A 14684-nucleotide genomic window follows, 5' to 3' on the forward strand; every position below is an offset into this window, starting at 1 on the left:
GCAGGCAGAAAGACCTTGGGAGAAGCAGCAGCTGCTTTCAGGTCCGGGCTTGCCATCAACAAAGGTTATCTTTGTAGATACATCTATGTAGATGTATTCTACATAGTTAACCTGTTTTAGTAATTTTTACTAATTCAAATCCCACCCTTCTGGGTGAGGCGCCTACTTCAAGGAAGGTGTAGCACTGGGAGCACCTGTTCAGGTGCCCTGAAGCAAAGGTGGAGGGCCAGCTGTGCATTTGATATATGATCCACACCACCTGGCCTGCAGACCCTCAGGATCTGTTCAACCCAGGGGACCTTTTAGAGAGGATTCTTGTTCTGAATCACCATTTGGAAAACAGTTGCCCTATGGTGGCTTTTCTTTATGCCCCCCAAAATGTGTAAAAGGTACAGTTTTTGTTTCTTTTTCAGAATCGAAACTCATCTCCCATCTTTGAGGACTTCTATGTCTACATGCCAACATCACATTACTGTCATTGTTACTGCTCCAGACACAGGAAGGGAAACTTTGAGGGAGTGTTACCTTTCCTGTGCAGTAACCTGCCCCATCTACTTCTTTGGAGGAATACGGGTTACCAGCTGGAAGAGAGCAGAAGCTGATCTGAGGTGTCCAAAGGGAGTCTTCAAGATGTGTTCACTTTGTTGATGGTGAATATTGCATGTTGGATTTGTTTTTAGCATCAAGTACCTCCTTGAAGGACTTGCCACACTTGGTGTCAAGTTTAGGAAGTGATGTGAATGTTGACCCTTCTCTAAGGATAGGAAAACACATGGTCTACCAGATGGCTTGTGTTTTCCTCTATTTATTTATTTTTATTTTGAGATGTGAGAATTTATTGATTTAATCCTATTTCCTAAGGTAAATCTATAAACATCAAATTTATATTGTATAACCCCAATTTGTTTTAAAAAAAGCGTAGAAATGTGAATAAGATAAAAAAATATGAATTAACATAGAAATGTGGGAAAAAGTAAATATTTAACACAGCTTTCAGACTTGAAGGAGAATCCTAAGATACATATTGACCAGTCCCCTACTTCCCAAAGCTTAAACTCTAAATGAATAGATAAGACATCAATATACATTGAAAAATAGACAAATACAAAATGATTGTGAGAATTTTTTTATGAACACACAGCAAGCACACCAATGTTTTAGAAGGAAAATGACCTTATTATAAACAACCAAATATATATTTTCTTGGGAATGTTACAATTTTCTGATGCCTATCTGAAAGAGAGGCTATAAGCTCTTTGGAAACTCTTCACAGGAAGGTTGTAGAACCCTTCCCCTCCTGTACTCACCTAGACATTGTCTTTGATTTGTATCTCTGTCCTTTCCCTGGGGGCCATGCCTGTTACTATCACATCCTTTCTCCTAATTGGGGGTGGGGTGCTTCTTGAGATTTGTGGGCAAATGATTGATTCAGGAAGTGCTCTTAGGGAACGCCACTGCAGGAAGAAGTCGGGGAAGCAGGATAGGGAAGGAGATGGAGCCAAGGAAAGGTGTGGTCTCAGAAAAGTCCAGTGGAAGGAAGCTGCAGCCTCAGAGGTAAGGGAGCTGAGTTTTCATGAGCATCGACTCTCTGCTTTGGAGGTCTTCTCAGCCACACAGCAGCTTTGGAAAGGGGATAGTGGTCCTAGGCTCACTGTTATTCCAAGGCCCTTGAAAACAGGTTGTTCTGTAGCATTCACTTTTTGTGGGATGAGGGTTTTTGTCGTAATACCATAAGAACCTCGTGGATGAAATGCCAACTTGAGGGAAGGGACGTTTGTTGTCAAACAACCCTCCTGAGTTATGTCTGGCTGGATCACCAAGTTCCCATGGGCTATATTCCTTTGAGTCATCTGATACCCACTTCCTACTCCACAGGAGTAGTGGGAGGAAATGTCCACCTCAGTGTGTGTCAGCCCCAAACTGGGGTACAGGGATGGATGACAGCCCAGTGAACACACCTTTTATGATGTCAGTTCACCAGCCCTTGGTATCCAAGTTGGCTTTTTATCCTTCACAGAACAGTCAAGAAGTGATGCCACTTCTTAAAAGAAACAGTGGATGGGTAGACATTGCTCCACCATGATAGCTGAAGAGAAGAGTTCCTTGGTTGGTCACTCTGTCTCCCACAGATCTTTCTTGGCTGCCTGTAATTCAATTAATAAAAGCTCCAGCGAGAGGCTTTCCTCAGGAGCCTGCCATCCTCATGCATGGGGACGTGAGTGAAGACTGGCCACTCAGAATATTTGTTTACAACATAGGCCTCTGTTCCTCTAACCAGCAGTGTCTCTTCTCTGCTTAACAGGGCTTTGTGGAGTCTACCCCAGTCTCTGGGAAGCGGCATGGCTCCAGATGCCTTGTGAAGAACCTATGTCCACTGTGGGCTTGCTTTGTTTATGACGAAGTGTGCTTGGCTGGCTGATTTGGGGGCATCAGGATTGTGTCCTCCACGAGTCACAGCTGCAAGCTCTCTGCAGATGGGCTGTTACCTGATCCATTCATCTTTAGGAGGAATGTCTAAGTCCACCTGGTAAGGAGGCAGTGGTTTTCAAGGACAGTGTCCTTTCTTAGAGACAATCCCAACTTTAGAAGAGTCCCTGGTGTTAGCACTCCTTTGTGACATGAAAGGAAGGCTGACATGGAGTGTGCACATTATGAGGAATGTCACCTGCCCACTTGTCCTCAGTATTGAGTCTGTTTTTAGGAAGACTTCCTAGAGGTGATGGCAACCTTGTAGATCAGAGCCTGAGTTTATGGTTATCGGTACTTTCCTGGAACTTTCGGAGGCACGCCTTGCTGAGAATGCCCAACCCCAGGTTAGGTAAGCCTTTGCATTCACTCCACCTAAAAGATGCTTTTCTGGAAGCTGTGCTAATTTTGGGGGTAAAGGGGATGATATTAATGGTGAAGATGATGCTCTACTGCCAGCCAGCTATATGTGGAGAGTGTTTGTGATCTACTTACCTAATATATTCCTAACAGTCTGTCATGTTGACTCATAGAAACCTGCCAATTGGGACTTTCTGGACACAATTCTCACCCTCTGGAAGGGTCTTTGATATGCTCATCCCTTCCAAGTATGTGAGAAGATGGTTGGCTGTCCAGCACACACCTTTATATGACCTTTGTCACCGGGTGCCGTAGGAGGCCATGTTGACTGTGGGAAAACTTCTCTATATATCCAAGTTTAATTTGGGGAACTTAAAGGATGGATGTTCCTATTCTGCTCACTTTATTTATGTTGGATTTTCTAAGTTCAACTAGTTGTTTTAGAATCAAATGCTGCTTTAGAAATACACTCGTCTATGAAATCACTGCCTGGGAGGACCCTAGCCCCTTCTAGGATGAGGGTCCAGGGTCTGACATCACAGTCCTTCCTGGAATTTAGAAAACACTGGGCTGCCCTGAAGGATTTAGATTTTTGACAAATTGTATTCAGGTGTGTGCTTCCCAGGGGTATTCATTTTTTTGCTATTCTCAAGGAAGATGTCTTTTCTATGTTTACATGAATTATGGTTCATCATAGGGGAAAATCCACATTTTCACTATCTGCCATTGCTTTGAAAAGATTTTGTGTATCTGAACACAAAATCGCCTTCGTGGAAGAGAGAGGAAGGTCGGCCCCCTCCAGGAGGTGTGAATGGAAGGCAGGCCCTAGGACCTAGCGACCCTTGTCATCAGGAGCCATTCTTCTAGAAAGTTCTGTGGCAGAGATTCTGCAGGCCACCGCCGCCACTACTACAGGAAGCCCATGCAGAGTTTGTCTGTCCTCTGTTACCTTATTTTTGATGGATTGTGCTTAGGTTCATGCTTCCCAGGACTAAATTCTTCTTTGGTATTTAAAATGTGGATATTCCTTCTATGTTTATGTTATTTATGGTTAAACATAGAGGAAATTCCACGTTTTCAGTATCAAATGCTGCTTGGAAACATTCCTGGACTGAAGTCACCATCAGGGAAGAGACAATAGAGTTACCCCCTCCAGGGTAAGTGGAAAGATGGTGGACCCCAAACATGTGCTTCATTTCCGCCATATGTCTGTGGACCACCCGTCCTGAGAAGAGCCCTCTCGAGCCCTCTCGCCGAGCTGCCATCTCAGCACAGGGGTGGCGTCTGGCGTCACTGTTGCTCCATGACAGCTCAACAGCCTTTTCTATCTTCTGTTACTTTTATTTTTGATGGATTGTGCCTAGATTCATGCTTTCCAAGATTAAATCTTCTTTGGTATTTAAAAGGTAGATTTTCCTTCTATGATTACGTTGTTTTGTGGTTAATCATAGAGGAAAATCCACATTTTCAGTATCAAATACTGCTTTGGAAACATTCCTGGACTGCATCAGGAAGGCGAGCTAGGGTGAAGCCTCTCCCGGGTAAATGAAAAGATGGTGGACCGCAGGACATGTGCTTCATTTGTGCCATATGTCTGCCGACCATCACCTTTAGTGGCCCCCTCTCGCTGAGAAGCCACCTTGGCCAGGAGGCTGTGGCGCGTCATCAGTTACTTCACAAGACTGCCGATTACTTTCATTTTAGATGAACTAACTCCTCACAGATTTGCCCTTTCCAAGATTCAGCCTTTCTTTGATATTTAAAAGGTGGATATTCCTTCTATGTTTACGTGATTCGTTGTTAATCATAGAGGAAAATCCATGTTTTCAGTATCAAATGTTGCTTTGGAAGTATTTCTGGAAGAGACTGCTAGGGCTCGCCCTGCCTCTCTCTCTCTGCCAGCCTGGGTAGGGAAAAAGCTGGTAGACCACTGGTCATGTCTTAATTAACAACGTACGCCTGAGGATCACCCATCTTTGGTGAAAAGCCAGCTTGATGAAGATGTTTGTGGGTCGTCTTCTCAATTACTCCGTGGAAGCTTCTCTACCCCATGTTAACTTTCATTTTTGATGAATCAAGCATAGGTTCACGTTTTCCAGGATGGACTCCTTCTTTGGTATTTAAAAGGTAGATTCTCCTTCTATGAGTACATTATTTATGATTAATCATAGAGGAAAATCCACGTTTTCAGTATCAAATGCTGCTTTGAAAACCTCACAGGAAACGAAGTCACCGTCAGAGAAGAGATGTCCCTGTACCCCTCCCTGTACAAGAACGGGACCTGGACACAGCACTGTGCTTTGTGTGAGATATGCTGTATGGCTGTTCGGCATTTGATGTATGGTTATAAGGCTGTGCTCCTAGTGTTGCTTCACTGACCTTGAACAAGTTTGTTCTCTATGTATATGCCATGTTTATGATGCACTTTCTGGAATCTCTCTCTTCAGTAACCATTCACACCACAGAGAAAACCTGGTTGGGTTGTCAGTTTCAGGGCACTGCTGGGGGTGGGCAGGACCTCAGGGTACACAGGGGAGTGGACATGTGATTCACCCACAGGCATGTCCTTCACATGTAATGAGCATTGGGTACGCACTAACCCTGTGTATCCAATCTGCTCATCTTAGGCTCCCTTGTAGATCTGACACCAACTTTGTTACAATGAGAGTGACCTTCCTGCAGTGGTATTGTTTTATACTTGAAGAAAGCTTATCCTTCCTGTATTTGCTTTATTTGTAATGAATGTACAAGGGGGAAGCTCTCTCTCAGGAGCAAATCCTGCCTGGGAAACTTTGCAGACAAGGCCAACTTCAGGAGCCACCTATTCCAGGGTTTGCAAGTGCATGGTCGACCAGAAGGCCTTTACCACTTTCTTCCTGTCCTGGTCTTTTAACCCTCTTGACCCCATGTATCCTTCAGAGGACTTTCTAGGAGAGGTACTGACTTTGAAGAAGATACAGTGGTTTTCCTTTCAGAGCTGCTTCTGTTTAGAAAGCAATAATACCCTTGGTGAGCCCTTTTAGTGGAACGACAAGGCATCCACTAAAGTTGCTGCTCCAGCAGGGTCTTCTCAGATGTGATATTGGTCTCTGGGCAGACATTCACAGTCCGTTAATCTTCAGTACAGTGAAGAAATGGTCTTAAGTAGCATTAGCGTCTAATTTAAATACGGCTCACCCATGCTACCCAGCCCATTCTTGGGGTGACTTCTGGGCCTTTATGGCACTTAAGGGAAAGGATGGCCGTTTCGATGCCCATCCAGACTAAAAGAATGGGGTTGGTCCAGGGCACCCAGGTTTTTTAAGGGACTTACCACCAGAACCATTATGCCCCAGTGTTCTCTTCTTACCAATCATGATTAAAAAAAGCCCTGGGATTACTGATATTGTTATCTGTTTAGTTAATGAGAGATTTGTGCTAAAATGAGTGCTTTTCAGTAACAGATTATGGCTTGAATGGCCTTCTGGGCACCACAACCAGTTCAGGAAAAAGGACCTTACTCTTACCCCTGCCATAAGATTTGTGAAAATGAATCATGCAGTGTTTTGGTTTTTCTTTTTTTTTTTCAATGACGTATGTTACTGTGTCTTCTAATCCCCAGTAGCCAATATGCCATTTGGAGGACTTCTTGGAGGCAGTGCCTTTGGGCAGAATAATTGGTTCTTTCCCAGTGTAGTTTCACAGGCATAGAAGGGGTGTTACCTGTATTTCAAGTCATACAGGATTGTTCTGTCTTTTGGTGACCAGTCCTGTCTTGGAGAGATGCTAAGACGTAAAGTCAACTTCAGGGCTGGGTCAGTGTATTCAAGGTGCAGGGCAGGCCCCAGGGCTGACCCAGCGATGCTCGTCACCCACCCCTCCCCCTTGGTCTTCAGGCCCTGTGGGAGAAGATCCGACGTGAGGCTCACCTGTGTTGCTCTTTGGTACTTGAAGAGAGGATACCCTTTGTATGTTCACTTTATTAATGGTGAATATACAGGGGGAGACTCTTATTTGCGTATCAAACTCTGTCTGGGAAGGCGCTCCGGACCTGTTCCATCGTCAGGAGGCAGGAACTCACATCGGCCCCTCTCGGGTATGTGTCTGACTTCTCAGGCCTGGAGCAGGGCCTTCCTGGGAAGCTGGCCCCTGGTGCCCCTTCCACCCTCAGCACCTTGTTCTTCCCCTAAAGGACTCCTGGGGCCCACGCTGAGCTGGCTGGAGGCGGGGGTAGGGCTATGCTTCTGCTCTCATCTGCACTGAGGGCGTTCACACCGTTTGCCTTTTCAAAGACAGTATTTATTTGGACCTGCTCTTTCTCAGGCCCAAGTCCTCCTACCCAGGGGACTTCTGCTGTCAGCACCAACCTTGTAAGAAAAGCTGTCCACCTCCCCAGATCACACTTTTGGGTGGTGGCCACAGAGCTGATGCTGAACAGATGATGCTGGTCACCTAACTCGTGGTCTCCAGCCATCCTGGAGAGAACTTCTGACTCCAAGCAGAGGATGCTGATGTCAGTGCCCGTCTAAGGCAAGTGAATGGCTGGGCATGCCCAATCTGTGCCATGCTTACTGGGAGGACCACCTGGGCAACTGGCCCCACAGTCCGGTCTTTCTTGGGGACACTGTCAGGTGGAGAGCCCTGGGTGGGTTTCCTCTGTCATCCTGACTCAGGTACCTCCAGTCTGACCTGCGGGTCCTCCTCTGGTTTATTACAAGGCAGGGCCAGGTGATGCCTTCCAGGACCCAGTCTGCTCCTAGGCTGCATCATTGTCAGCTTCGGAGGAGGGCGCTCATCAGGATCTCTGGACAGCTCTGGAAAGGCCTTCTCCCCTGATGGTTCTCTGCTGTGGATGGCTGATTCCCAATGCAAAGTATCGTTAAAATCTCTTCCTGGAGGGAATGTCATCTTTGGAGGAGGGCAGGGCTTCAATTCTTCTCGTAGCTTGGTGCTACTTAAAGAGAGTTTGCCTCTGTCTGTTGGTTATGTTGATAGAAAGACAGATTCACTTCTTCACTTGGAAGTAAATCCTGCCTTGCAGTGAGCCCTGGCTGTGACCCCTTCAGGGCCGGGTCAGTGTGTTCAGGGTGCAGAGCAGGTCCCAGAGCTGACCCAGTGATATTCATCGCCCACCCCTCCCCCTTGGTCTTCAGGCCCTGTGGGAGAAGATCTGGTGTGAGGCTCACCTGTGCTGCTCTTTGGTACTTGAAGAGAGGATACCCCTTGTATGTTCACTTTATTAATGGCGAATATACAGGAGGAGACTCTTATTTGCGTATCAAACTCTGTCTGGGAAGGGGTGCTGGACCAGGTCTGTCATCAGGAGGTGGGAGCTGATGCCAGCCCCTCTCAGGTATGTGTCCGGCTTCTCTGGCCAAGAGTGGGGGCTTCCTGGGATGCTGGCCCCCGGTACCCCTTCCACCCTTGGCACCTTGTTCTTCCCCTGGAGAACTCCTGGGGGCTGTGCTGAGTTGGTGGGAGGTGGGAAGGCCTGTGTCTCATGGTGATTTGCTTTTTCAAGGATAGAAATTAAATGAATCTGCCCTTTCTCAGGACCGGGTGTACTTAGAGGACTTCTCAAGTACAATGTCAAGCTCAGGAGAGAGAACCTGATGTCCGATCCGCTCAAGGGCAGCAACAAGTGACAGTTGACCCCAGATGATGGACTTTATTGATGATGGTTTGAAGGCTGCCCCACCCACCCTCACCTCTCCATCCAGGATGGCTTCCAGAAGCTCATGCCCAACCTTTGTGGAAGAGACAGGTTTTCTCACAATACTCCTCTTTGGTCCTTGGGCAGCTACTGCCCTGTCTGCGGTACCTGAGCTGAATCTGCAAGAGCTATTTCTGTGGTTTGTGATTCAAATCCTGCCTGGGACAGTTTCTTTCATGGGAAGCCAGGTCTGGGCAGAGCCTTGGGGCACCCGCAGTATGCCAGGTACGTACATATTGAAAAATGAGAGGGCACGTGCTTCTATCTCCGTGTTTGTCCTGGTCCTCTGACTGTCACTTTCTGTTCAGCCTTAGGACAGCTGCCTGGAGAACTGGACACTGGTTAATCTTCCTGGCTGTGGTTCTGCATTTCCAGACACGTTCCTCGTGGCTTTCTGCTTTTTACCCTCTGCCTGCTGTGGGGACATCTGGACCTGAGGTCAGATTAGGGAAGGGACATCAGGAGCAGCCCCCGCCCAAGTTGGACTCCCCTTTCCCAGCATGACTTTCTGGACTCCATGCTAGTTTTGGGGATGGTGGGTGGGGGCAGGGAATGACAGTGACTTATCACTGTGGACAGATGGTGACCATGGGGCCTTTGCTTTATCTGCAATGTAAATTTTCACTGTCCCCTCGCCCTCAGAACCCAATACATCATTCAGGGAACTTTTCTGCAGGCAGTGTCTACACTAGGGAAGAAATGGTGGTTCCAGCCCCAGTGCTGTCTGCAGAAAATTGAGGCTGAGCTCAGTCTGTGCACTTGAAGTCCTGTGGGGTCGATCTCTTTTTCAGGAACTTGGAAAGACACCTGGAAATGCCAATTTCAGGGAACAGGCACTGGCATCCACAACACTCTGAGCTATGTTGGATGGAGAACTGGCCAGTGAGCATACCCCTGCCAGGTGGTATTTGCCACCTGGCCTGCTAACCCTACCTATCCATCCCTCCCTAGGATGGAGCCCCGGAGACGAGGTCAGCCTCATGAATGGCAGAGAGGACTTGCCCAGTGCTATTGTTTGGTACTTAAAGCGAGGTTACCCTTTGTATATTCGGTTTATTGACATGGAATATACAAGGGCAAGCTCTCTGTGAGCATCAAACCTTGTCGGGGCGGACCCCATCCACACTTCTGCCAGGGATGCGGTATGTGCATGCATGGCCGTGTGGCTTGTGTTTTGTGTGGGTCACCACTCTGCAGAGATGGCTTCGTGGACATACTGCTGCCTTTAGGGAAGGCGGTAGCCTCGGGACCATCGCCTGGCCAGGATTTGCTTGGGGGATTGGTCAGAAGGCACACTCTGGGTATGCGGTTGGGGTTCCTGCTTCCCCAGAAGGTGGGTCACCGGCCCAGGCAGTGTGGCATGGGGGCAGTGGTTTTATCACCAACTTCGCCATATGGTTTCTTTAGCGTGTGTGTTATGCTTAATGCTTGTAACCCGGCCACTAACCCTCAGCATCTAATTCATCTTCAGGACCTCACCTGGAAGAGAAGCAAAGTCCGGCCAAGCCAGTGGCTTTCTTTTCCATGCTAGTCTTTGGTACTTGAAGAGTGGTTATCCCTGTCCTGTTCGTTTTACTGGTGTCGAATCGTACAGGGTCATCCACTTTTTCAGTATCAAGAGCGCAGACTCGAACCCCGTTTGCTGTGCTTGGAACCCTCCTGTGACACTTACTAACTGTGTGGGCTGGGCAAGAATTCCATCATTCTGTGCCTCTCGTCTTCCATGTCAAATGGAAGCCATGATGGTGCCAGCCTTGTGGGGCTGCAGGGGACTGAAGGAGGTCATACTTGCACATGTCTTAGAACAGCACTCGATGCACAGCACTTTGTGAACAGCCGTGATGATGATATGAAGCTGCCATTGTTGTTGTTGGTGATATTAAAATCTTGCCATGGATTTTTGGAGCTGTGTCATCTGTGGAAGTCAACCGTGTCCTCAGGTATGTGAATGGATGGATTCTGGAACCCAGAGTCTGTGCTGGGTATTTATCATGGGGGTGATTGAGATGCTTGGGGCTCAGTGACTAGGCCAACATTGTGGTGGCTTCCAGAGCACCATGCCAAATGCAGTGGGGTCAGCAGACCTGGGAAAACAGAGCCACTGACGATGTTTGCTCCACTTATGAGGGCCATTCCATAGATTCCCCATCCTTTGATACATAGGTTCTGTGGCAGCTTGGCTCCCTGCTGCTTAAAGAGAGATTGTCTGTGGTACACTGTGTGTGTGTGTGTGTGTGTGTGTGTGTATGTGTGTGTGTGTGCGTGCATGTAAGTACCTGGGTCTAGTGAGTTGTTGCCATCACTATCCAACCTTGATCCAAACATCTGGAGATGCTGATTTTCTTGTCTGCGCTGCTGTTTCATACTTGAGGAGAAATTATCCTTGGTGTGTTCGCTTTATTTATGATGAATCATACAAGGACAATTTCTTTTTGAGTATCAAATCCTGCCTCGGCGGTCTTCCTGGACACCAAGACAACTTCTGTAAAGAGATGCATGTGTCAGCCCTTTGTGCCTGGATGGTAGAAGAGAGAGCATGCAATTCCTTCCTCTGGGAGTGGGTGGGCTCCTCGGGGCTGCCATTTGATGATGGGTTTGTTTCCTGGGTGACTTGGCTGACATTCTTTTGGTCTTTAAATCCTGCTTCTTGGAGGCATTTCTTGAACATAACATCCACCCCTGGGGTTGGTCATTGGTGTCGGCCACCCTTCTCCTGGGTTTGAGAGTATGACTGACACCCCAGTGTGTGCTACTCTCAATGTGTAGCTGACCTCCTAATGCTCATTGTCTGGACCACCTGAGAAGAACTTTCTGGAAGGCTCATCACTTTGGAGAAGACACTGTGATCTCCTTGATGGTGCGATTCTTTGGTGCTTAAGGAATGGCTGTCCGTAGTATGGTCTCTATATTTATGATGATTAATATCGGACAACCATTGTTTTAGTATCCAACTTTGCTTCAAAAGGTTTCTCAAGCACCATGCCAGCTTCAGCAAGAGGACTTCGGCGCCCGACCCCATTGTGGAGCATGACTTTATTGATGATTTATGATAACTAATTCATAGACCCTGAGGGGCATGCCTTCTGCCCTTGAGCGAATGCCAGCATTAGGGTAGAGATACTATTTGGGGGTTTAGGGCCACACAATGTTACTTGAAGGATGTTAACAAGTTTTAATCTTTCTTGTCTTGTTATTAAATTATAGCCATGAGGAATTCCTTGAAGTATTTCCGACTCCACTGAAGAGAAACTGGTCCCAGGAATCTCCCAGATGAGGCAGGTAGACCAGGTGGACCAGGGGGATCTAGGGCCAGCCTCTCCTGATCTTTGGTGTCCATTCTGAACAGGGAAGACTTCTTAGATGAGACGTGGACATTAAGGAAAGCACAGTACATTTCCTTTATTCCTATTTTCTGGGGCTTCAGAATAGCATCCCATAGGGTTTGTTTATTCTTGGCGTATATGACAGAGCTACATGCCTTATTTTGGGCCCATCACATCCAGTGAAACTCTCAGCTGTGGTACAACCTTTAGGAATAACACATTTTGGTTAGCAGCAGCACTTGGGGTGGAGGTAGGGAGGTATAGGAATGGTTGTTGGCCACAGCAGTGTTTCTCACACTTTAAAATGTGTATATGATTTCTGTCATCTAAGGATCTTATTCAAAGGCAGATTCTTTTCTGGGGCTGAGTCAGCATTTGTAGCGAGCTCCCATGTTGCTTTTTCCATCGGCCTATGGGCCGTACTTTTAGCAGTTTGAGGCTGGAGCGGTTGTGCTCTCCTGCATTTCTGCATGCCATCCATTATGAGAGAACTTCCCAGAATCAGCACGCTGTGCTTTGGTTTTTGGAGAATGGTTATTTTTGATGGGCTCACTTAATTCATAACATGTCCCTGGGTTCCTATTCCCAGATCAAGACCAACGTTAGGGATAAGTCACTGGTGTCAGCCCTGCTATGACATTGGTAAGGCACGAGGTCAGCAGCCTGCTTATGCTTTAATCATGACTGAGGCCACCTATTTCTGTTAGCCTCCATTTCCAACCTTTCTTAAGGAGGAGTACCTGGACATGAGGCCGTGTGTGTGCCAGGGACTCAGTGTATGGCAGGTTCACTCTGTGATGCTTTCTTGACAAGAAACATAATATTAAGTAGTCATACGGCATTACATCCTTCTTGGATATATTTCTGACTCCAAGGAGTGGACATCAGTGTCATGGCCTCCCCCAGATACTTGAAAGACTTGTCCCCAGCAGAGCCTGACCCTTCCACTAGGATTAAGCCACATGGTCCCCTGAGCCTCACCCTGGAAATCTTGGACCTTTGGGGTGAACCATGTTTAGTTTGACTGCTGGGCCTTCACTGTACATCTGACTAGTCTCATCAGAGCTACTGTTTTTCAGGACAAAGGCCCACTTGGGAGACAGGCCTTGACAGGACTCCAACCTGAAGACCAGCTCTTGGGACCCACTGCATGATAGGGGAGTGGATGGTTGATCAGAGAACATACATTTTATAAACGATGTATGTCAACTGATCCACAGTCCCTACCTATCCAGACACTTCTTAGGATGGACTCCCAGAGGCCACATCAGCGTGGAAGAAGAGGTGGTGCTTTTCTGGTTGGTGGTGTTATTGGAAGAGAACTTCTCTTCAAGTTCTCTTCTCTTGCTTTGCTTTCTGTGTGCTGAGTCATATGAGGGGAGGTTGGTGGTTTTAAGTATTGAGCTTGCTTAAGAAACTTCCTGGGAAGAGCTGTTAGCCCCCAGACCCTCTTGAGGGGACAGGAGCGCATGGTTGGCCTGAGAGCATGAGCTGGGTTTACAATGTGCAACCCCCAATCCTCCTAACCCTAGAACCTGATTGATCCTCAGGAGAACTGGCTGGAGATGAGGTTGGCACTGGTGAAGATGCGTCTCGTCGGCACTAGCATTCGGTACTTGAAGAGTGGTTATCCCTGCTGTGTTCGCTTTATTTATGACGAATCATACAGGGACATCCAGTTTTTCAGTATCAAATACTGCTTTGGACGGCTTCCCGGAAACAATCCACTTTCAGAAAAGAGGTCTTGACTGCAGTACCTACCCAGGGTAAGCACGAGGGCAGCTGACACTAGCTGGTGATGCATGTCACTTGCTCTGCATGTGATCAGGACCCAAGCTGCAGGTCAGGGAACTGCTGAATATGGTTGCCATCTCCTGGAAGTGTGCAGTGCTGCCTTCAACCATTGTACATAGTAGGAGGCTCACCAGTGAGAATCCCACTCACACAGAACATGTATCCCCTGTTTCAAGTTGTGTACGTCTCCTCCCTTCCTAACACGAATTCCTGGAGACCATGCCAGTGCAAGGAAGAGGCAGTGTTTTTCTTGAGAGTTCTATTATTTGAACAATTGGTTTTCCTTACTCTATTTCCTTCAGGGAAGACTCTTTTTTTTGAGTGTCAAATCTTGCTTGGGGTGGGGGGCATTTTGGAAACAGTGTTATCCTCAGTGAAGACTTAGTTGGTCCAGGTCTGTGCCTTGTTTCTGATGCGTTTTGCTTGTTCACAATCCTGTATGATCCAGCCCGTTCTTCTCCCTTCCCACTGGGTTTGTGCTTGGGCCGTGGTACAGTACCTCTTTCATTTAGTCTGTTATTGGAATTGAAAGAAAGGTCACCCTAAATATGTTCTCTTTATGATAAACGTCAAATAGAGAATCTTTTTGTTATCACATTCTCTTATTATTCAGTGTGACTGCATAGCACAGGAAGTGATCAGTCAACATGGAATGATTCATCATTCAACAAATAATTATCGAGTACATGCTGTGTTCCAGAAGATTCTAGAACATCTTAGCTGCTGCCTCTAAACTGGGGGCAGAGCAGTGAACAAGACAGTCCTTGTTCATGTGGACTTCCCATTCTGATGAGAGAGACAGACAATAAATACAAGATACAAAATATAATTTTGTCCACCAGGAAGCTTGAGGGAGGAATGGAAAGCAAGTTAGGGTGCTAGAATGAGGCAGAGTGGGGTGGATGTTTGTGTTAGATTCAGGGTCTGGAAAGGCCTTGCTGGGGAGGGTGCATGGAGATAGGGACTTGAACAAAGTGGGGGGGGGATGGACTTGCTGGACATGTGGGGCAGGGGCTTTTTAAGAAGAGGGCATGGCATGGTGGAAAGCC

General features: G+C 47.2%; 1 long non-coding RNA gene across 11 annotated transcripts; it reads left to right on the forward strand.

Annotated features, from left to right (window-relative positions):
* Nucleotides 1–533: 533 nt before the first annotated feature.
* Nucleotides 534–13542, forward strand: LOC143652215 (uncharacterized). 11 transcript variants are annotated; one of them, XR_013160497.1, is made up of 5 exons: nt 534–2818; nt 6806–10458; nt 11723–11793; nt 12921–13139; nt 13392–13542. It is a non-coding gene; the product is annotated as an uncharacterized LOC143652215 (long non-coding RNA). The 11 variants fall into 11 exon arrangements; XR_013160502.1 differs by having other exon boundaries at nt 6806–8956; nt 9310–10458; nt 11723–13139; XR_013160501.1 differs by having other exon boundaries at nt 6806–8743; nt 8827–10458; nt 11723–13139.
* Nucleotides 13543–14684: the final 1142 nt, after the last annotated feature.

Source organism: Tamandua tetradactyla, chromosome 12, assembly GCF_023851605.1.
Source record: "Tamandua tetradactyla isolate mTamTet1 chromosome 12, mTamTet1.pri, whole genome shotgun sequence".
NCBI lineage: Eukaryota > Metazoa > Chordata > Mammalia > Pilosa > Myrmecophagidae > Tamandua > Tamandua tetradactyla.